Source organism: Rhinolophus sinicus, linkage group LG02, assembly GCF_036562045.2.
Source record: "Rhinolophus sinicus isolate RSC01 linkage group LG02, ASM3656204v1, whole genome shotgun sequence".
NCBI classification, from domain to species: Eukaryota; Metazoa; Chordata; class Mammalia; order Chiroptera; family Rhinolophidae; genus Rhinolophus; species Rhinolophus sinicus.
Window position 1 is genome coordinate 117,193,778 of NC_133752.1, and position 23,464 is coordinate 117,217,241.

The following is a 23,464-nucleotide window of genomic DNA, read 5'->3' on the forward strand; positions in this document are numbered from 1 at the left end:
TAAAAAAGTAAATTTGAAAATGCCAAGGGAATAGTGTCTGTATTATAAAAGGCAAGAGAAAGAAAAAGAGAAAAAGAGAATAAATGAAATGTCTAAAACTTAATCTTCCAGTTACTGTGGATTTTCAGCCTCCTGTAAGTAAGTTACTCTCTGCCTTGGGTTTGCACAAGACAAACAAAATTCTCATTACTTAACCAGGAAAAGGCATGCTATCCTTGGCTGTGACTCAAAAAGGAAAGGAAGGGAGGAGGGATCATAGGGAAAGAGGAACTAAAGTGTATTGAAGACCTTGTCTAAGGCCTGCGTTTTCATTGCATTGAATCCATTAGTTGGAAGTTATTGCCTACATTTTACAATCAAAGAAAACAAGGCTTAGGGAAATGAAGTGACATTTCAGTCTATTCGCCAGTCGTAGGGTGGCTGGGATTTAAACCCATGTCCTTTTGATGCCAAGATCCCTTCTTTTGTCTCCTTTCTACATCACCTTCTTAGGAAGGTCCCAGGTAAGATGGGGTTACCAGGGGTTACCAGGGGTGTGCATCGAACCTAGACTCCAGATGGTCAATGACTATATGACTATATGCACGTTATTAGCAAGAAGCTCTCTCTCTCTCTTTCTCTCTCTCTCTCTTTTCTAAACCATTTCTACCCTAGTTCACATGCAGTAGACTCATGGGGGGGAGGGGCAGGTCTTTGTTGTGAAACTTGAGGAGAAGGGAACCTTTTGAAAAGTAATTTTCTTTCACTGCTCAAGTCAGAACCATCTGTCTCCCTGGTCACAGCCTTTTCAGCTGCAGGCCGCTCTTCCTCGCCATCTCTTCCCACTCTCTATAGAAGTAGAGGTCAGGCGTGCCCTCCCGCGGGTGCTCCCAGGCGCCGGTGACGCCCATGCACAGAATTTCACCGCCCTCCTTCGCGGCATCAGACCCACCGGGTGAGCTCCCTGTTGTTGCACGGATGGCAGTTTCTACATAGTGCAGTGGACAGTCCGTTACACAGAGCAGCGGCAGGCAGGCCAACATAAGACATCTCTGTGAGAGGCTGGTGCTCAGCCCTGGGCTCAGTAGCCACTGGAAGTGGAAGTTCTGGGAAGGCTGCCTGGATCCGGTTAGTGAAGGCTCCAGGAGTGACGCGGCCAGCAACGGGATTGCTTCCAGTGGCAGCAGCAAACCTCAGCACAGCTCCCTGGCCGGTTTTCCTGGAGGATATGACACTGACATCAGCTGGGTTTTTAATTGTAACAATGGCACGGGCTGCCAGCCAAAGCTTCTTCCAGGTTCTCTTCACATTTATGATGTAGATACCATCCCTTTTCCTATTGTAGATGTATTCTTCCATTTGGAAGGCAAAGTCGGTGCCACCTAAGTGTGTTCTCACTGCAAGGAATTTGAGAACATCTTCTTCTTTGATTTCTAGGATATCAAGGGCTTCGGGTATTGTGAAAGTTTCCCTCTAAATTAGGACAAGAACCCAGAACAACACTGTATGGACCCCGCCCTGGGTAGCTCAGGAAAGCACAACACTTCTCCATGGAGATAGTGAGAGTTTGGGCACATGAATTCCCTCTTGGTCATGACCTTGACCCCACCCCTTTTATTGCCTTGGAACAAGTATAGACCATGTTGATAAGAATCTGGCAAAGAAGTACAGGGTATTTTCTTCGTACCTAATTACTTCATTGAATTCAACAAGTTTTTCTAAACCTGTTTGTATATGTTTAAACATGAGTAATTGTGAGCATTTACTTGGAAGTCTTATCCAAATTCCTTTTCAGAAAGCTATCAGGACCTCAGTCTCAATTCTGTTACCGAAGCTGTGATTTTCCCATTTTAGAGCCGAGATGCTAAAGAATATAGATTTCACTTTCAATAAAATCACTGGCTAGTAAAACCCAAATTAAAACAGAGCATTGGAAATCAAGCTGCCTTTTTCTATTAAAACTGACAAGAGCTGTTTCATCTTCCAAATCAAAGTTCTAGATACTGAAATCCTATTTGCTAGAGATTATTAAAATAGCAGATAGTTATCATGAGCTGGTATGTTTTCTTGTAGTTCCCAGAATGTTTTAACAACAAAGCTAGGACAGGTGCACATAATACATCCACATTTTAATTGAAGAATAAAGAACAGAGGAGACATGAAATGCTCCAAAGCATTTAGGAAAGAGAGTGCTTTCTTTCAAGACTCAGCGGTGACCCCATTGTTAGAAATGAGGCTGTCCGTTTAACACATCTCTTTCCTGACTATCTTTTCTTCCCTACTTATATTTCTTTTCTGTCTGTAGATCTCCATCTTAAAATAAAAACACACAAATAGTAATAACAACAGCACCAAAAATTTTGTTTGGCTTGGTGCCCCCTTTAGTCCCTGTCTAAAACAAGAGATTCCTAACCTGGGTTCCATACAAAACTTCATATGTATGTATGCAATGATATTTTTTTTTTCTGGGAATTAAGTCCATAGTTGTCATGAGCATGCAAAGAATGTATAACCCTCCAACAGGAGTTAAGCTAACAACAACTAACACTGAAGAAGTATATGGCACCTTCTTAGTCCATTTTCTTACAGTGCCATTTTATTTCAGCTCAGTTTTTAGGTAAAAGCAAATGGATAGTCTATTCAAGGATAAATTTTCTGGTCAGAGTAGCTATGGTGCTGCCCATTACTTTGGATATTATGAAGAGATGGAATCACTCAGATATCCTGCTATTCACTTGAGTTCAAACTCATCTTCCCCACAAAATTATTTCCCTCCCACCATAATGTCATGATCTCCCCATTCTCTTAGGCACAGTTGCTTGAGTCTAAGTTTTCTTGGAGTTTTTCCTGACCTTTACCTCTCTTGTCTAATCTGGTGGCCATCCGCTCAGGTCACTTACAGCAGCCTCTTGTATACAGCTCTTCCTTTTCATTGTTAAAAACCAGCATTGTCCCCACTGGTGGTTTTCACCACTGGCTGAAGATTAAGATTACACTGGAAGCATTTTAACCTTATATTGATGCTTAGACCCAAACCTAGAAAGTTCCATACACCTGTTCTGGGATACAGCCTGGGCATCTGCATTTTTATAATCTCCTTAGAATGCAGCCAGAGCTGAGAGTCACTTGCCTACCTTATTTTACTTGACTATATTTTTGACTATAAAAGCCTTCTAGCTCATGATCTTGTTTCCAGTGTTGCTAGTTCTACCTTATTCCATATTACTTTCCTCTCACCCAGATTACTCTCAGCATCTTAATTTCCTCATGACTTTCTTTGATCAGGAAAGTCCATTGCCTTCCACTGCCTGTCTGCAGAAGAGTTAAGTGGCTCTGCGGGGCTCTAAGGATTCCCTGAGTAGGGAGAATAGAGGGATAATGTTCTAGAGAGTCTCTCCCCTACTTTTCCAAATAGGACCCTCCAAGATAATGTGAATTGACTTGCTTAAAGACGTGATCCTTTAATAGCAGAGATGGATCTAGAACTCAAATCCCCTTACCTTGACCTCTTTTTCTAATTCAGAATGCCGTCTATGCCGGGTTATAATAACGGGTGATGGAAGTCAGTGCTGGGCCTCTGCCATTTTTCTCTATTTGCTAGCTCTGTTCTGCAGACTTGGCTTTTTTTCTGGAACATCTTAAGCAGGTATCTCTATGTCTTCAGGAAAATTAGATGTGACTGAAAGATTTGGCTAGTCCAATTTGTCAGGACTTGTTGACAGCAGCCCTGGGAGCTGTGGGACCAGTAATACTGGAACCTTGATGCCACGCCTGTCACTCTAATAATGGTGTGTTTAAGCACAGTGCATTCTGCTTTAGCTTCAAAGTCTATCTGTGATGCTTTATGTTAAACAGTTAACTTTAGGATGAGCTCCGTGAGCTCCCCACATAGCAGCTTACCTGTGATTCAGGGACAATTGATGTTCTACCTGCTCCAAAATATCATCGTTACTCACCTCTCACATTACCTGAAGTTCTTAGTTTGGGCAGTCTTCATTTTGTGAAATGCAAATATGATATCCCAAAAGGATAACGTTCACTTATCAGTATTCATTAACATTTTAAACTCGATTTTATGTATCATCATCATCACCATCATTTGACTCAGAGCAAAGTCCTGAAGGCATGGAACTAGTGTGGGTAAAGTTGATTGATGAAAGGTAGCATGGAGTGGAGCAGAGAAAAAAATCAAGCGCTTGGAGACAGTGTTATAGGACGAATATGGACACTAACAGAAAAGAGAAAATGGAAAGAGGGTGTCAATGGGTAAGTTTTGCCTGATTCTGAGTTTTGCTGAATTCATTATTTTTGCCAGAGTTTTCCTTTGTTAGCTCCATTTCTTTTTGATTTTTGCCTGGCATTGGCTGAAAATTTGGAAAGAATAATAGCAATCACTCTACCTAACATTTATTGTGCACTTACTGCGTGCCAGACACTGTTTGAAGCATTCTACATGCATCAGCTTGTTTGATCCTCCCCCCAACAATTGAATATTCAATGCCATTCATGTCCCCATTTCACAGATGAGAAAACTGAAGTCCAGAGGTTTGAAGAACTTCCCTAATATCACCCAGCAAATAAATCACCATTTATTTGGTTTCAACACAAGCAGTCTGTCTCCAAAGCCTGTTTGTTAACCACTGTGATCTACCATTTCTCAAAGTCACCACGTTTGTAAGCAAATAGTAGAGTTAATCTTCAAATCCAGACAGTCTGATTCCAGATCATTCCACTGTGATGCCTACTGGACTGCAATGGATCTTTCAAGTACATCAGACTTACAGTCATGGAGACTCTAGTGGTCCAGAGAATGTGTTTTGGTTTAGAATCTTCCTAAAGTTGTAGGAGTCTGGTGTCTTAATAACAGAGCTCTACTGGTTTGATATAAAATGCCAATCTGACAAAGTCAGCTGAATATAAACCTCACAAAGTGTTGGGCAAAATCCCTGTCCAGCTGTTATTGTCCTGTACTGAAATAGAGAAATCAAACAAAATTAACTTCTTGTCTCTGTAAAATGGTCAGCTGAAATAAAAATGGTTTAATATTTCTCCTTCTCTATGTAACCAGACAGTGCCATTGTCCAGGGACCATCAAAGATGAACCTGAAATCTTGGATTTAGGAAATCACTGCACTGTCTTGAGTTGTATTTTGCAAAGCCCTCTGAAGGGCCTTTTGGATATTATTTAATGAATCCTCATAGACATTCAGCCAGGTTTTTACCCCTTGCAGTGCCACCTTCCTGCTAAGAACAACCTTCTGGATATAAAGCAGACGGCAGGTGTTAGATTACTAAAAAAATAAATTAAAAAATGTGGCTGTAGTTTGGAGAAAGTCTTGCTCAAGTCATCTCTTCCCGCCTAATGATGGAACAAATTCTGGTAAGATGGTCCATTTGAGGGCTGGAGAGAATAATAAAATGTCTTTTAGGCCAGTGCTACTGAAACTCAGCTTTTTGATGATTCTCTGGAAGCTGGAAAGATGAAAACAGAATTGCTGAAGGAAGGGAGATGGGAAAGGCTCAGGGAAGGAGCAGCAACTTGACACAATACGTAGACTACAGGGACTCCATCTTTGAAATCCTTTCCTCTTTTCTTCTAATAATTAGCCATTTTCATACCCCAATTAAATTTTTATTCCTACTGTTCAGTAAATAAATGTGAAAAATAAAAAAAAAAATAAAAATAAAACAAACAAAAAGATACTCCTGTGTTGTCAGAAAAGGTTCTTCTCTGTTATTCTTTGGTTTTCAGGAGGGAAATACCTCACCCACTCCCTTAATAGATTTGACCTAGCTTTGCTTGCAAACATCTTTCATTTCATGGAGGCCTTAAAGAAAAAGAAATACATTGCAGCAGAGATTGCCAATCTTTTTGTCAAGAGAAGCTGCTTTTCATTTCCCCTGAAGCATTAAGGTCAAAGGATGGAGGTGGGGAGTTTCCAGCACATGTTTCATTCTTCCTTGGAGAAGCTGTCAAACCACAGGCTACTGACTTGAACTCTATCAGATCAGATTGGGCTTCCAAACCTGTCAGCAGGGGCAACAGGTTGAGAACTCACGTACAAGGATTCTTTATTTGACGAGAAATGGAAAAACTCTTAAGAAAAACAAAAAAGCAATTGCTTGCTGTTTCACTTCCCCATAATGTGTTCTGAGCACCCAGTTAAATTCGTTTGCCACTAGAGTCGGTCAAAACAGTGACGTTGACATAGTGTAACCTCTGGAATTCTTGCTTCTTAGCATGACACCATCCTTTATATATATCCCAGGTCAAGTTTCATGTAAATGCCCTCGTTGCCCTAGGTGGAGTTTCCAGGACTGCTGTCCTGATTGAATGGGATATTCCATCAGGTTTTCACCCTGTGAAGTGCCATCTTCATACTAAGGTAATAACTTCCGTGGAAATAATGCACTGGTGATAGGTGCTCACAATCCCATTGTTTACTCTTAAACCACTCATATTTCATGAGTTTTCAGAGTACAAACTATGCTTCTGTTCTGAGTTGGCGGACATGTAATGTGGAGATAGAGAAACTGTTTGAACTCTCCATGCTAGGATGGTTCCCTAGGAACATACAACCCATAGAATTGCAGATTTCAGAGTTACAAGGAATTTCAGCGGATCATTTAATCGAGTCCACATATCTTGGGTAAAGTGGTCCCATTTTATAGATGACACAACGGAGGCCTAGAGACTCTAAAGGCCTTATCTAAGGTTATCTGATCACCTTCTAAGGCTAGGAGGTAGGGAGGCCTTGGGACTTTATCTGCTTTACACTGCTATACAAATATTCAAAGGAATGTATGATGCCAATACATAATGACTTGTGTACAAATGGTATTTGCAAGGTAGAGAAAAATAATGGAATACTTCATAATGCAACACAAGAAGTCCTGTAATATCAGTCCCTTCTGATTTCTAGCTTAATTTGGCTTGTTTCAGAATCTGACCCAAACTTAACCAAAGTAATATCCTGCAACATAGTCAGTATTTATGGGTTAATGGCTTAGATTCATGACTTCATAGAATAGCATGTTGTTTCTTACTCCAGTTTTGTCATGTTTATTCGATAATGGTCTTCTGTTAAAGTCTCCTCCTACTCTACTCCATTTGCCTCATGACTTGTCACCTCAACTTGGCTTTTTGCTATTGCTTGGGTCCTTCTTCAATAGCTGAGTGATTCCTCAAAATGTCATATAGATAACACTATTCCTAGGTCAACCAGGTCCCCAGGCCTCATCTTCAACACGCTGCTTTAGATGGCCCCCACCCCGTCTATACCAGACATTGGTGACTGGTGAAGAATTTTTTTCTGGTGATAGTTATTGTAATTACAAACTTCAGAGCTATATACAGATTGCTTTCGTCATCACTATAATAAAGACAGGGTTTAGAAAGAATGAGAGAGCAAAGAAAGAAAAAAAACAGATGGTAGAGCCAGTTTGTGGACATTTAGTGTTTGTCTTTGCCATAAAGAAGTATTATATGGAGTTCTAGACATAAAGTTGAAATACAGATTGTGCATTTGAGCTATGAATTTTGAATTACTGCAGACAGAAACCAAGAATGTTCTGCAGTTGATATAAAAATACCCATTCCCACACAGACAAATATGGGAAAAGGAGCCATATGGAACCAGAGAGGAGATGGTCATATTTTAGAGAACCACATAAATGTGAGAAAAGGATACAAATAGGATCAGGATAGATATTTTCCTTAACCTCAAGTAGCTAGCATAGCCTAATTGCTTTGTAGAAAGAAGTTTGCTTTAGATGAGCATTATCATCTAATAATATTGTGAACTTATGTTATTTAATATTATTGTGAATTTGTGTTTATATAGTTGTATTGCATTTAAGATCTATTTGTGTGTAACAAATGGCTTCTAGATGTGGTGGCTTAAGACAACAAACATATTATTTCACCATTTCTGAAAGTTAGAAATCCCTGAGTGGCTTAGCAGGGTGGCTCTAGCTCAGGGTTTCTCAAGAGATTACAGTCAAAGTATCAGCCATGGCTGCATCTTCTGAAGACTTGGATGGGCCTGGGGACCTGCTTCCAAGATGGTTCACTCACTGGAATCATCAGCTTCTCACTAGTGTGTAGAAACCTCAGTTCTTTAGTACATGGGCATCTCCGTAGAGCACCCTGGGCAGCCTCAAGAGATGTTATCTGGCTTCTCCTAGAGTGAACGGTCCAAAAAACAGACAGACAGAGAGAACACTCAACATAGAAGCTGCAGTCTCTTTTGTGAGGGAGGGGGAAACTTTTTTTATTATGGTAAAATATATATGACACATATTTATCATTTTAACCATTTTTAAGTGTACAATTCAGTGGCATTAAGTACAGTCACATTGTTGTGCCACCATTGCCACTATCCATTTCCAGACCTTTTCATCACCCCGAACAGAAGCTCTGTACCCACTGAACAATAACTCTTTATCCACCTACTCCTAACCTCTACTAAGTTCTCTTCTCCTTTCTGTCTCCATGAGTATGCCTATCCTAAATACCTCATCTAAGTGGAATCATACAATATTTGTCTTTTGTGTCTAGTTTATTTCACTAGTATGACATTTTCACGATTCATTCATATTATAGCATGTATCAAAATGTCATTCCTTTTTATGGCTGAATAATATTCCATATTATGTATGGAATATATACATATAGTTTATCCATTCATCTGTCAATAGACATTTGGGTTGTTTCCACCTTCACTGTAGTCTTGTGATAACCTAATTAGGCAGTGACACACCACCCCTTCTGTTGCAATCTATTCACTGGAAACAGGTGACTACATCAAGCCCACACTCAAGGGAAGGGGGAGGAGAGAAATGTCAAAGGATTTGTGGACGTATTTCTAAAAGAATAAAAGGTACTTAAGTTAATTTTACTAATTGCACACAATTTTTTCCATGGAGCTTGGTCATTGTCCTTAATCCTCCTGATGGTTTTATAAACTCTGGAGTTTAGGGCTCTTTCTAGAAGCGACACCCAGAGTATCCCCAACCAGTGTATAGTGTTGAAAATGGACAAACTAGAAAAATGATATGCCTTATAAATATTTCCCTAAGAAGGCTTATTTTGGTATATGAGACATTATAGATATAACCTAATTTCTGTGCTGCTTGCCGGCTTGGGTTTACCAGTAGGAGGAATGAAAGTAGGCCTGCCTCATGTCTCCTTCTACTGCATAGGAGTGGGTGCCATTTCAGCGGCAGTAGTGGCTGCAGCATATGTGTTTTGAGCATATTCAGAGTTATTCCTGTTGGAGTCTGTCTTTGTACGTAGTTGAAAGAAGCTTTAGTCTGTAATGACAAAAATAACAACAAAAAGGAATGATCCTCCCACACCCCACTATTACCCTTTTTATTAAACCTGTAAATGTTCTTATTTCCTTCTTTTAAGACTGGCACCACAAAGCTGAGCTCTTTTGCCTTTTTAATTTATTGCACTACTTCAATTTTCTATTTTGTGATGAATATAAGGGGTTTGGAAGTAGTTTGCGAAGCTGAAGGCAGGGAGGATAAAAAAGCAATTACCGCATGCCAATTACACTGGGAAATAGTGGAGGTGCCGTTCCCGCAGCATTTCTGGCCATTTTTCTTCATTACTATAATGGTGGTCGCTCTCCTCATTACCCAACACATTTCTCTTCATTACCAGCTGTGGTGATGGGGGTGATGATGAGTGCTATTTACAGCTGGAATTCTGTGAAAGGCCCAGCAGATGAATAATAATTATTCAAACAGATATGTGGAGGCCAGAAACAGCAAGTGGTTAAAGTGAGGCTATTGTGTCCCAGAAAAGCAAGGGAGGTAATTTCTTGTGAAGGTGGTGGGGTGGGGGTGGGGAGGTCATGTTCCTCAGTCAGGGCTTGTCCTGCAGTGCTAGGCTGGAACAGCTTAGAAACTCTGTGTGTTCTTGTAAGAACTGGCCGGAAAACAATGAGTCGTTTAAATCATCAAACAGATGTCTAGGCCCATTGCATCCTAGTTTCATCTGCTGAAGAAGAAGAAAGGATTTCCTTGAGTCTATATACAAAAAATAACTCACCACAAACCCTTCCATCCCACACTTGCACCCCTGTATTCAGCTTTCTATCTACCTAACTGGGGCAATCTTGTAATGGCAATATTTATAAGGTATGTTAACTATCATTTCTGTATCTATCTATATAACTGTCTATCTTAGTCAGGGTTCTCCAAAGAAACGGAACCAATAGAAAGTGTAAAAAGAGAGAGCAAGAGAAAGAGATTTATTTTAAGAAATTAGCTCACTTGATTGTGGAGGCTTGGAGAGTCCAAAATCTGATGGGGTAGGCCAGCAGACTGAAGAATCAAGGAAGAGTTGCAGTTCAAATTCAAAGGCAGTCTGCTGAAAGAACTCCTTCTTGCTGAGGATAGGTCAGTCTTTGTTTTATTAAGGCCTTCAACTGATTGGCTGAGGCCCATCCACATTATGGAGGGTAATCTGATTTTACTCAGTCTACCGATGGAAATGTTAACCTCATCCACACACAAAAAAAAACCACCTTAGGAGAAACATCCAGAATAATGTTTGATCAGATATCCAGGCACTGTGGCCCAGCCAAGTTGACATGTCAAATTAACCATTTATCTATCTATCTATCTATCTATCTATCTATCTATCTATCTATCTATCTTTTATCTATAAATCTAGACCAACAATGAACAGAGAATTTGTGACCCACAGATCTAGGTGTTAAGTTGAGTTTCTACCTAATGACAATTCTTTGAATTTGGGCTATTAAGATTTTTGGGGCATTGTGCTCAGTACTTGAAGAATCCAACAGCTCTACTCAGGAAAGGAGTCCTGCTTTCCATTCAGCTTCCTGCTAGACACTTGAATTGAGGGGGAAAATTGCTCCCAGGTCAAGAGGGGATCTGTAAGTGATGTTGGAGGACAGGTATAGCATAAATATGACTGGGAACTGTGGTGAATTGTTGATTAAAGAACACCTTTCAATTTAATTATCTAATTGCTACTCTTGCTTGGACTTTCTCACTAGCAATGACACTCACAGTTATCCCATAGCAACCTTGCCCAACTCACAAAGTGTTGAAACAGGGTATAGAAGTTCCAAGCTAGGCAAGTAGGAGCAAGTCAGCTTCCCAGAGATGGGTTCCCTGGCAGGACTCTAGTTAACCCCTGCTGGCCTGGAGCCTTTGGGGAGGAGGCCCTGGGAAAAGATTTCCACTGGAAGGGCACTGCCATGTGCCAGACACTGACGGAGCGTGCAGCCTGGTAAGGATGGTAGCGGTGGTGTTCCAGCACAGCAGGCTTTCAATATGAGACAGAGGGATGAGAGGAGTACAATATGAAAACGGCAGGTGAGAATGGATGTATCACACAGGGAAAAGATGTTAGAGGAATATTGAGGTATATTAATTCTCCCCAGGTCCCTTCAAATTCAGTAGCTTCAGGGAAAGCAAAGATATGCTCTTGAATTAGGCCCAGACTCCTAGCAAGTGCCATACACCATCTGCTTAGTAGGAAAAGGCACAGGAGTTGGGATGGAACTGCCTGCCAACCACTGATATTTTCTTCAATAACCTCTATTTCCTCAGGAGCCCTCCCTCTCAAGTTGTGTGTGGACAATCTCAAGGAATTTAATGAGTCCTAAGTGATGCTTCTCCAGAGTTAGGCTACTCCTGTGGGCAAGATGGCATTTGTCCAGTGGCTTTGGGGATAATTTGCACTTTTCTAAGGGCTTGAAACAAGCAACAGAAGCAGGAACTAGTTGGCACCTGGAAAATCCTTTCTGATGATCTGGGTCTGGAGAGTGTTCTCAACTTCCTGTCTATGTTCAAGTTGTCAGACCCTGTCCATGGCAAATGCTCGCCATTGAGAAAAGGCATGATCCTGTACCTTCACATTTGCCTCATTATAACTTCAATGAAACAAGGACAAATGAAAAATAAATACCTTGTAGGGGTGTGACTCAACTATATCCATGAGAAATAGAGCACAGGGATTTCCTTAAATAACCAGCTGCAGTCTTCTGGCTTAGGTCTTTTATCTTCCTTAATGTTTGTACAACTTGCCATCTCCCTAAGCCAATTTCCTGAGTCCTTGAGCAGGGAGCATGTTAAGACAATCTTCCCTATCTAGACCTAACTAGCTTGACTCCATCATGACCTTGCCCTAAGTTGGCACCAGACATCATCTGGAATTTGGGCGAGCTAATTTCACCAGGCCTCCCCCCACTGTCCCTGCATAACCTTCTCCAGTCTCATGGATTCAACTACCACCTGTAGTCTGATGACCTCCAAATCCATCTCTCTTCTGAGCCCCAAATGCTCTTCTGAGCTTCAGCTTGGACTTCTCAAACTGAGTGTAGAATGGACACCTCAAACAACATGTCCCAAACTGAACTCACCCCAAAGTCGCTCTTCTCTTATTTCCTAGCTCTGTTCATGGCACCACACTTCACCAGTCTCTGGAACTGGGTATGTTTTACTTCTTTATCTCTACCCACCTTCACACACATCCTATTTGTCACCAAATTATGCTGATTTTACATCCTGAAGAGTTTTTTCCTTTTTTTTCAATGCATCTCTTTCTCTTCATTCCTACCACTATTACCATAATCCAAATGTTTAGAGTTATCCTGATTTGCTTGTAACTGGGCCTTTTGCCTCTTGCCTTAACTCATTTAAGAATGTACACGATAGGTTGAATAATCTCCTTAAAAATGTTTAAAATCTTTAGAAACTCCCCATCGCTCACAGAACTAAACATTAAACTACGTATCCAGGGTCTCTTTGACTCTCCTCTCCTGTGTTATCTCCCAATAACTCCCCCTTTCCTTTCTATTCTTGTAATAGCCTTTGAATTCCCCAAATGTACCGTGCTGCTTCCAGCTCCATGTGTCTGCAGGAGTTATTCCTTCAATCTGGAACACCCATCCCACCCTTCTTCACAGGCTAATTATGTCTGACTCATTTTTAATACTTTGCTAAAGCATTATCTCTTCCAGGAAATCTCTTGTGAACTCCCAGAACGGAACAAGTACCGTTCCTCTCTATTATTGCCCATAAGACTCTATAGATATCTGTTATTATCACCCATGTCTATTTTTTTTCACTAGATTTAAAGACCTTTTTTCTAAAAATCTTTGCCCTCAAAGTTTCTAGAATAGAACCACAGTGGGCACTGAAAATTTTTATTTTGCACTGAATTCCTATCTCTTTGTATTTTAAGACCCCCCCATCCATGAAATATCATTAATTCTTCCAACAAATTTCTTCGATTCACTAAGACATCCCAATATGAACACCTATATCATGTACAAGAATAAGAGTGAATTCTGATGTAAGCTGTGGACTTTAGGTGATAACAGTATGCCAATGTAGGTTCATCAGTAGTAACAAATGTCCCACTCTGGTGGGTGATGTTGATAATGGGGGAGGCTATGTATACGTGGGGCCCAGGGGCGTATGGAAACCCTCTGAATTTTCTGCTCAATTTTTCTGTAAACCTAAAGTTGCCTTAAAAACAAAATCCAACATACGTTGGACCCAAACATGCAGAGACATTCATTATCTCACTTAGAAAGGAGTCTAGAGCAGGCAGTTCCTGATTTTTTTCAGTGGCTCTAAGTTGGCAGCTCTGCGACCTTTGTCCTTACTCTCATGGTTGCAGGATGGCTGAGCAATGCCAGCCATCATTTCTCACACACAGTGTACAGAGCACCTTTCTTCCTTTTATGAAGGATAAGATTTCCCAGAAGCTGACCTGTGTCACTATGGCCACCTACAGCTGCAAGAAAAGTCAGGGAAGCCAGTAGCTGGCAAAGGAGATCAGCATCCTGAGCTAACTCGGTGACCTCCTGAGTACATCAGGGTTCTGTTATCAGTGAAGATGGGGGATGGTTTTGAGGTGAGCATTGCAAGTGTCAGTCACATTGCACTTAAGAAAACCAGTGCTTACCTTAGTGTCTTGAGTAAGGCGGTTACTTTGGGGATGCATTGATTCTCCACTTTCTATGCACCCTATCATGCGAAGGGGTATGACACACTCCCAGCAATAACTGCCTTTCTATGACAGTCATCCCATGGGAGCCTGTCCAAATCCTCGAGTAGAGGATTTCATAACTGAGGAGAAATCTTAACCTAGAAAACGGGCCCCGCTCTCAGAGATGTATCTGGGATGGTGCCAGAAAATTGTGCAGCTATGTGTGTGTATATTTGTGTGTGTGTGTGTGTGTGTGTGTGTGCTTCATTTCTCAAGTGATTCTGATGCATAATCAAGTTTAAGAATCATTGATTCATAGGGAATATAGTCAGTGATATTGTAATAACTATGAATGGTGCCAGTTGGGTACTACATTTAGCGGGGGGATCACTTCATAAGTGATATAAATGTCTGGCCACTATGCTGTATGTCAACTGTAAGTGGGGAAAAAAATCTTTCTTATGCAGCCTAAAACTCCACTAGAATTTGGAAAACCATTATATGTTGTCTCAAATTGGTCACAAAGTTAAGTAAAATCTGCTTTTTTTTTCTGTAAATTCAACTAAACCATGTCTTTCTCAACCCGTACTGGACATATGGGACTTGGGCTTTACTTCTCTCTTTTAAACTGAATTTCTGTTTTCCATATTGTCCACTTTACTGCTTTTTGGTGGTAAAGATGAAAGCACAAAGGAATGGAGAACTTTTACTTGTTTTTGTCACACATTAACCATGAACTATCTACCCCAAGTAGTCAGCGTATCATTTTCACGTTTTGCATCTTGTTCCAATTACACTTTGAAATACTCTAGTTAATGTTCTTGGTATTTTGGTAAACTTCAATTTATTCTGACACTATTCAACGTCAGGAGTCCGTTTAATAACAATAACAGAATCATTGTACATTAGTTATTGTGAATAGCTAAAGTGATTCAGTCAGATCAGTTTGTGTGGCCTAAATGAACAAGAGCTTCTCACACTCAGGTTCTCTTTTCCCAGGTGAGGAGGCCAGAAAATTATAGGTAAGCTTTTAATTACCGCTGATGTGGGACAGATAGGACAGGTTGTATAATTTATTATCAGTTCCCCAAGAACTCACCACACCCTTGTTTAAAGACAATTTAGAAAATTAGGGTGATAATGAATGGGATCATTGCTGATGCAAATTATATCAGTTTTTACAAAGTTGTTGTCAAATCCCAGTTTATTTGGATAAAAAACAACTTAGAGTTGAAATGTCACTACCATGCCTGATAAGTCATGGTTGTGCTAAGCATTGTGAAAATTCAACTGATAAGTCGGCAGTTCTCACAATCATTAGATGAAATGATAAATTGGAAATCATCCACACCTAGGCCAGTGGCTAAGAGCAGGCAGAGCCCAGGGCAAACCATTGTGTGAACTCTAAATAATAAGGACAATTTGCATTCAGTTTCAGAGATTATAAAGTCTTCCCACATGTATTATTTTATTTTCATCTTCCCAGTGAACTCTCAATTCCACAGAAACCCTTCTTGCTACCACGTATGGCGTAGTAGTTTGGGCTTTTTGAATCAGGTTTCCGAAATGTGTGAGTTTGGGTCATCTAGGAAATACCAAAATGGGATTAAACATGCAAGAATTTTCTTAAGGGAAATGCCTGTGCTGGAGAAAATGGGAGAGGGAGCTGGGATAGGCTGGGCGAGCCATTATGAGTGATGCTTGTCTAGCTCTAAGTGAAGGAGAGAGGGAGGCAGTGTGGGGTGGAAGCATCCTAGACTGCTGTGAAGTCTAAGACTTGGCAAGGATCCTGAGTTCTTACGGCAAAATGAGCTGTCAGAGAATCCCATATCACCCAGGAAGGGACCTATTACAAGCATGCCTGCAGTGATTTCAGTGCCACAGCTGGGCACCTTGGTCAACAATGCATCCTGTAATTGGACATCATAAGTGACCCATGGTTCAAATCCTAGCTCCACCACTAATTAGCTGTGTTATTTTAGCAAAGTACTGCCTCTCTCAAAGCCTCATCTGCTTCTCTCAAAGCCTCATCTTACTCATTTGTGAAATGGTCGTAATACTGATACCTCCTCTGTCGTGTGCATTAAATAAGATAATTAATATATTATTATTTTTCTCTGAGGCTCTTGACCCTTCACTGCACCAACTGCTTCCACAAAATAGGGGATCCAAGCCCATTCTACTGATTGGTCTGTGGTAGGGCTGAAATTCATAGACATCCTGGGCCAAAGTGTTTTCTAATCTCATTCATTAGGAAGCATTTGAAATATTTTACCTCTTGACTTTTGAATATACGTCTTTAAAAAAAAAAAGAGAGAAAAAAACAAATGTGTAAAGAACAAAGACATAATGCACTGGGAACAAAATGAACAGAGCCTCGGAACATGTAAGACTAATAGCAAAAGATCTAATATTGTATCCTTTAAGAACTGGAAGGAGAAAGGAAAGAATACGGGGCTGAAGAAGTGTTCAAATACAATGGCTGAAAACTTCCAAAATTTGGCAAAAGACGTAGTCTATAGATTTAAAAAGCTAGGCTAACCCAATCAAGATAAACCCAAAGAAACAAAGATATCTTTATTAAGACACATCATAGTCAAATTACTCAATATTGAAGACAAAGAAAACATCTTGAAAGCAGTGGGAGAGAAACAACACCTTACTCATAGGGGGAAAACAACTTGAATAACAGTGGATTTCTCATCAGAAATCACAACAGAAGGAACTACTACAGCATTTTTCAAGAGCTAGGGGAAAAAAAAAAAGAACCATTAGTGCAGAATCCTGTATCCAGTGCAAATATCTTTTAGAAATAAAAGGGAAACAAAGAAAATTTGTGGTCAACAGAATCTTCCTAAAAGAATGGCTAGAGGAAGTTCTCTAAACAAAAAAGAAATGATTAAAAAGTGGGCCTTGTAATGTTAGAAGGGAAGAAAGAACAACATGATAAACAAAAACAATGTTAAATACAGTAGACTTTATTTCTTCTCCTGAGTTTTCTACATTATGTTTGATGGTTGAAGCAAAAATTATAATACTGTTTCATGTGGTGCTAAATGTATATTGAGGAAATATTTAAACTAATTACATTTTAAACAGGTGATAAAGGGTGTAGAGATCAGAAAGGAAGAAATAAAATCCCCTATTTCTAGATGACATGATTTTCTATGAAGAAAAACAAACAAACAAACAAACAAACAAAAAACTCCTAGAACTCCTATGTGAGTTTATCAAGATTGCAGGATACAAAAAGCATACAAATTTAGTAAAAATCTAAAACTATGTTTAAAAACTATTTTTAAAAAGCATACAAAAAATAAATTGCATTTTTATATATTAGCAATGAACACATGAACAGCAAAATAAAAAGTATAATACTATTTACAATCAACCAAAAAATAATTTACTTAGGTGTAAATCTAACAAAACATGTGTAGGATTTATGTGCTGAAAACTGCAAAACACTGATGAAAGAAATCGAAGAAAACCTAATTAAATGGAGAGACATATTATAAAAGACAAGTGCATGGGCCTCCCTGGGCACTATACTATTTGCCAGATACTTTTATGTACATTATCTTATTAAGTGTATATTTATGCATTGAAAGATTTGACACAGGAAAGATGTCAATTTTCCCCAAATTGATCTACAGGTTTAACCCAATTCCTATTAAAATCCCAGCAAGTTTTGTAGATACAGACAAGACTATTTCTAATTCTTTTTATATGGAACAAAATAGAATCTAATATAGATAAACCAATTTTCAAAAAGAAGAATAAAGTGGGAAGAATCACCTACATGATTTCAAGACTTACCATCAAGCTTCAATAATCAAGAATGTATGGTATTGGTAGATAGATAGACACATACAACAATCGAACACAATAGAGAACAAACCCAGAAGTAAACCCTCACAAACATGCCCAACTGATTTTTGAGCAAAGTGCAAGAGCAATTAAATGAACAGAAGACAACATTTTCAATAAATGGTGTTGGAGCAATGGAATACTATTCGGCGGTAAGAAAAGATGATATAGGAACATTTGTGACAACATGGATGGATCTTGAGAGAGTAATGCTGAGCGAAATAACTCAGACAGAAAAAGCAGAGAACCATGTGATTTCACTGATATGTGGTATATAAACCAAAAACAACAAAAGAACAAGACAAACAAATGAGAAACAGAAACTCATAGACACAGACAATAGTTTACTGGTTGCCAGAGGGTAAGGGGGGTGGGAGGTGGGGGGTGGGAGATGAGGGTAAGGGGGATCGAATATATGGTGATGGAAAGGGAACTGACTCTGGGTGGTGAACACACAATGGGATTTATAGATGATGTAATACAGAATTATACACCTGAAATCTATGTAATTTTACTAACAATTGTCACCCCAATAAATTTAATAAAATAAAATTTAAAAAATAATAATAATAATAAAAAAATAATAAATGGTGTTGGAGCAATTGGACATCCCTAGGCAAAAGTTGAACCTTGAACTGTCTTATACAAAAATGAACTCAAAATAGATCGTAGACTTCAATGTAAAGCATAAAAACTTAGAAAAACACATAAGAGAATGTTCAGGATCTAAAGCTAAGCAAATAATTCTTAGATTTGATCAAAAGCAAAATCTATAAAAGAAAAAATTGTAAACTAAACTTAATTAGCCTTAATCAGAATCATACCTTTTGCTCTGTGAAAAATGTGCTAAGAGGATGGAAACACAAGCTATAGACTGACAAAAAATATTTACTATAAACCACCTACCCAAAGGACTAGTATCTAGAATATGTGAAGAACTTTCAAAACTCAATAGTAAAAAATAAACAACCCAGTTAGAAAATAAGCAAACAACATGAAGAGACATTTCACAGAGAAAGTATACAGATAGCAATTCAGCACACGAAAAGATGTTCTACATTATTAGCCTCTAAATAAAATTAAAGCTTCAATGAGATAACACTACAAACTTATCTCCTTACATGTCTTAATAAATTATTAGCTTAATATAGAACCCAAAGCATGGGAAATTTATAAAATAAACAGCCTACTATAAAAGACAAGTTCATGGGCCATCTCTGAGCACTGTACTATTTGCCAGATTCTTTTATGTACATTATCTTATTTTACTCTCATAACCCTTTGTAGCAGTAATTTAGAAACACATAATCTTTTCTGGTTAAATGATTAAATTATTGGGTTATTGAATGGTTGAATGAAGAAATGAAAGCATGAATGTATGGATGGTGCTGTAGATTGAATGCTTGTGTCCCACACCCGCATATTCATATGTTGAAAACTAATCCTCAATGTATTTGGAGGTAAGCATTTGGGAGATGCTTAGGTCATGAGGGTGGAGTCCGCATGAATGGGATTTGTGCCCATATGAAAGAGACCCCAGGGAGCTCCCTCAAGGCTTCCACCATGTGAGAAAGGTTGTCTGAACCACATAATAGGCCCTCACCAGATATGCAATCTGTCAGACTTCCTAGCCTCAAGAACTGTGAGAAATAAATGTCTGTTGTGTAAGCCTCCCAGTCTATGGTGCTCTATTATATATTCTATTATCATGGCCCAAATGGAGTAAGGCGGACAGATGGACGGATAGATGTTTGAAATCAGTGAAGTGTGGAACATTGTAAAACATGTAAGACACAAGACATTTACAAGCATGAGGTTAAAGAGTTTATTTTAAGTGAATTCTGGTCACAATACCATTTTAAAGACACAGGACCAGGATAGAAAGATGCAGGAAGCTCAAATAAAATCAGAAACATGAGTCATACTTTATAATTTGTAAGCAAGAACTCCTGAAGTAGTAGGCATCTTTGGAAATAGTGCATAAATTCTTGGAATAAGTACAGAAGATGTTTTATTTAGACTTTTCCCTCTTACCTGCTGTATGATCTGGTCATTTGCAGGACTGCATGTCTTTGATCTCACAGGCTGACCACATCTAGAAAATCAACTATTCGTTTTCAGCATGGCAGGAAATGCAACGGCAAGCTTTCTGACAAGAAAGGCCTCTAATGGATCAACATGTGTGCTGAATAACCATTTCCCTGCCATTGACCCTTGACAGAACTTGACCTGCATTCTATTTCCTAGCTTTGGATCAGAGGTCACCACACTTGACCTCTGGCCTCAGTGTGATCTCTGACTCACAACTCCCACCCCCCAACTGGTTTGATTGTTCTGCACAATCTGTAGTCCCCCAGGGTCCAGAAGAGCTCTTCCATTTGTTCCCACCAGCTGTTGCCACCTTTGTTCTCTCTCTCTTGGGGTCCTGAAATCTACAGCCCCTAACAATGGTTTGTCCCCACCAAGTTGCCTTGTGTGCTGACTTTGATTGAATGCTAATAATGATTATTATGAGTGCCCATTTTCTGAAATGCTAATCATGCTACTACATTCATCACCTTATTTAGCATTCGAGAATCCCGGGAGGAGGATATCATTTATCCCCAGTCTTTGGAGAGCAGGAAACTGAGGCTTAGCGACATTGAATGTAATTTGCTTAAATTCACATCAGGTTTTAGGACCTGTTATTTTTCCTCCAAATCTATTTCCCATGCTTCCTATTTATTAAAGATTCTGCATAGGACACCCCAGTGTTGGTCTAGGTACTGAATATATACTTTGTGAAAAACCTTTATTTAGTTTTAAGAGATGTTCTATTTTTCAATATACTAGACAGTTCTTGTGCAGATTTAAGTTCTTTCAGTCTTGCCTATTATCAAACCACAGCTGCAATAACTAGTTCCATGAAGCTTTGACCAGCTTTAGCAGGTGCAAGCTGGCAGTACCTCATCTCAACCCTCTGTTAGTCAGTTTAGGACAATTGTGGAAACCATGTCATTCACGCTTGCACAAGCCAGAAGTTCTCGGGAGCTAATGCCCATTAGGTCACCCTTGACAAATGTGGGGTGGGAGCCAATGAGCCAGTTCCTCCTTACATCACCCAGCAGACAGCTACCAAACCAATCTGCTAAACCTCCTCCGAAGTTCCTGTAGCAACAAGCACCAGTTAATCATAGCAATGGTCAACTGGAAAAGCCATGTTTGTTTCAGGTTCCGTCCGTCCTAGTTTCACTTTCCATGCCCCTCACTCCTGCTCCCTAGGATCGCGTTTCTAAAGTAACTATCTCCACACAAGATTAATTTGGGCTTTGCTTCTGAAGAAACCCAGGCTAACTTCCTATCTGTGAGTTTGAATTAGTGACTCTGTATTTTTTTTAAATCTGTGACTCATAGTTGTACATCTTGCATGTCTGCACTATTGTGAACAAAGATTAATCAAGTTTATTTGATTTTTCAATCAGTTGATTTGGCTAAGATAGTGATTTTATAACAATGCAGGCAGACACCCCTCTGGAGTGTATTATCAACATATTTGCATGAAGCTTATTTATTTTATTTTTTTGCACTCCTAGGGAACTTGCATTCACTGCTAAGTAAGACGTTTCAAGTTGATTCAGAAGTTTCCTGAGTGGCTGTGAATGGTTCTTATGTAAATGGTAACTAAAACCTTTGTTTGATGCTAAAAATCTATACTAACAAATTCACATCTCTTCTTCCATATTTCTGAACTTTCTTTCTGCCCTCTGTAAACACTAGCCTTGACAAGATGTGTAACGTTTACATCTGAATGGTTTAAGCCCTAGGTTCCCTTTAGAGCATACTCACTGGCCATTTGAGCTCATCTGACCACTGCATCTACCACAAATGGAGGTGAGGAGGAAGGTAAACAGGACAGACACTTTGGAAAGCTTCCTGAGGATTCTGATACTCACCCCTGACCTTTCTGTTTACCCTCTGCCTCCTCACACCACACATGACCTCACACCTGTGGTGCAGGGCTAGCCCAGATGCAAACAATACAATGGTACAATCAAATCATTTCTATAGAACACTGCCTTTACAATCTCTATGGAATAACAGGAAAACCAGGTGAATGAAGTTGGTGGAGAAAACAAAACTGAAAATCTAATGCCTTTCTTTCATGTTGTATATCCTTAAGAGACCCAGAGTTAAATTGTTTTTTATGAAATCTCCTTAGCAAGTAAATTTGTACAAAACCAGATAAGCTTAAAAATTCTCACATCCTTCAGAGAATCAAATTCCAGGTAATTATAATCTGAGGATCTGGGGAATTGATGGTTGTAGTTTATTCTGAATGTCAAGCAATGAAAAAACACAGAAAGAGAGATCATACATAGATTATACACCATGGCTGATTTTCTTTTTATAGTTTTCCTTTACATTGAAAAGCAGTCATGTAAACTGTATAAATTAACTATTGCAATCAGCACAGAACTGCATTATTTGACCAAATAGTAAGATTAGTCACATCAAAATAGTATTTGAAAGAAAGGATTCCTTTAGCTGCTTTACTGTCTTTTGTGTTTGATACAAAACCTCTCATCAGTGTTCATAAGGGAGTTGTCAGTGCACACCAACCTTCAAGAGAGGCCTTTTAAATTACACAATGTAAAAACAAATTAGAAAAATGGAAAAATATATACACACATACGTATATCTATACATACATGCATGTAGATATACATAAAGGGATAACAGGATTATTTGTGATAGCCAAATCTATTTTTTTTATCTTTACCAAAAGCATTTATTAAAAATCAGTCTCTATGTGACATTTTTTCAATATTATACAAATTTCTTCCTCCCATACTTTGTTCCAACCTCTGCTATAGCATTTGTGACATTTTATTACAGTTTGTTGCATATCATTTGTCTTCTCAACTATATGATAAGGGCATAGAGGACAGGGGCCTACCCAGTCAGCTCTAGCATACATGTGACACATGGTAGACAACAAATAAATGCTTTATTGGGTGAATCAGTAAATGATTAAAAATCATTTGGTAGTTGAATCTCTGCTAGTGCTATCCAAGCTTTCCTTTTGGTCTCAGAACACACCTTGGCTCTCCCTGGAAAGGCTAAGTTTCCATATATATCATGGTTCTCCTTGTAGATCATATGTAAACTACTGGCTTAATGTAGAGCCAAACTATGGAAAATTTTATAAACTACACAGCGTACCATAGAAGACAAACGCATGGGCCATCATTGGGCCCCATATTGAGTATAGTATTAGCCAGCTAAATTTATGTCCATTTTCTAATTTCCCCTTCACAACCCTTTGAGACCATCATGACCTCCATTTCCAGAGCAGGAAATAGGGTTCAGATACCTCAAGCAATTTGCCCAGAGAAGCAAAATAAGGCACAGAATCTTGGTTTTTTGAATCTAAGCTCAGGGCTTATTTTATTGGAGTTTGGCTACTTTCTTCCTTTAAGAGTATTTGTTTAGACAAATACTTCAAGCGCAAAAACATCCAAACTAACTGTTTGGCATTGCATCAGTTTAACCCGAAACAACCTGTTGATGAGCAGAATTATTTACTCTTTACTTGATTATTTTGCTATCTTATACACACAAGCATACTCTGGTTAAAAATGAAAAATGTCT

The 23,464-nt window shown here is 39.2% G+C and overlaps 1 pseudogene; it reads right to left on the bottom strand.

Moving 5' to 3' along the window:
- Positions 1 to 645: 645 nt before the first annotated feature.
- Positions 646 to 23,464, bottom strand: part of LOC109437396 (small ribosomal subunit protein uS2) — a 34,659-nt pseudogene continuing 11,840 nt past the window's right edge.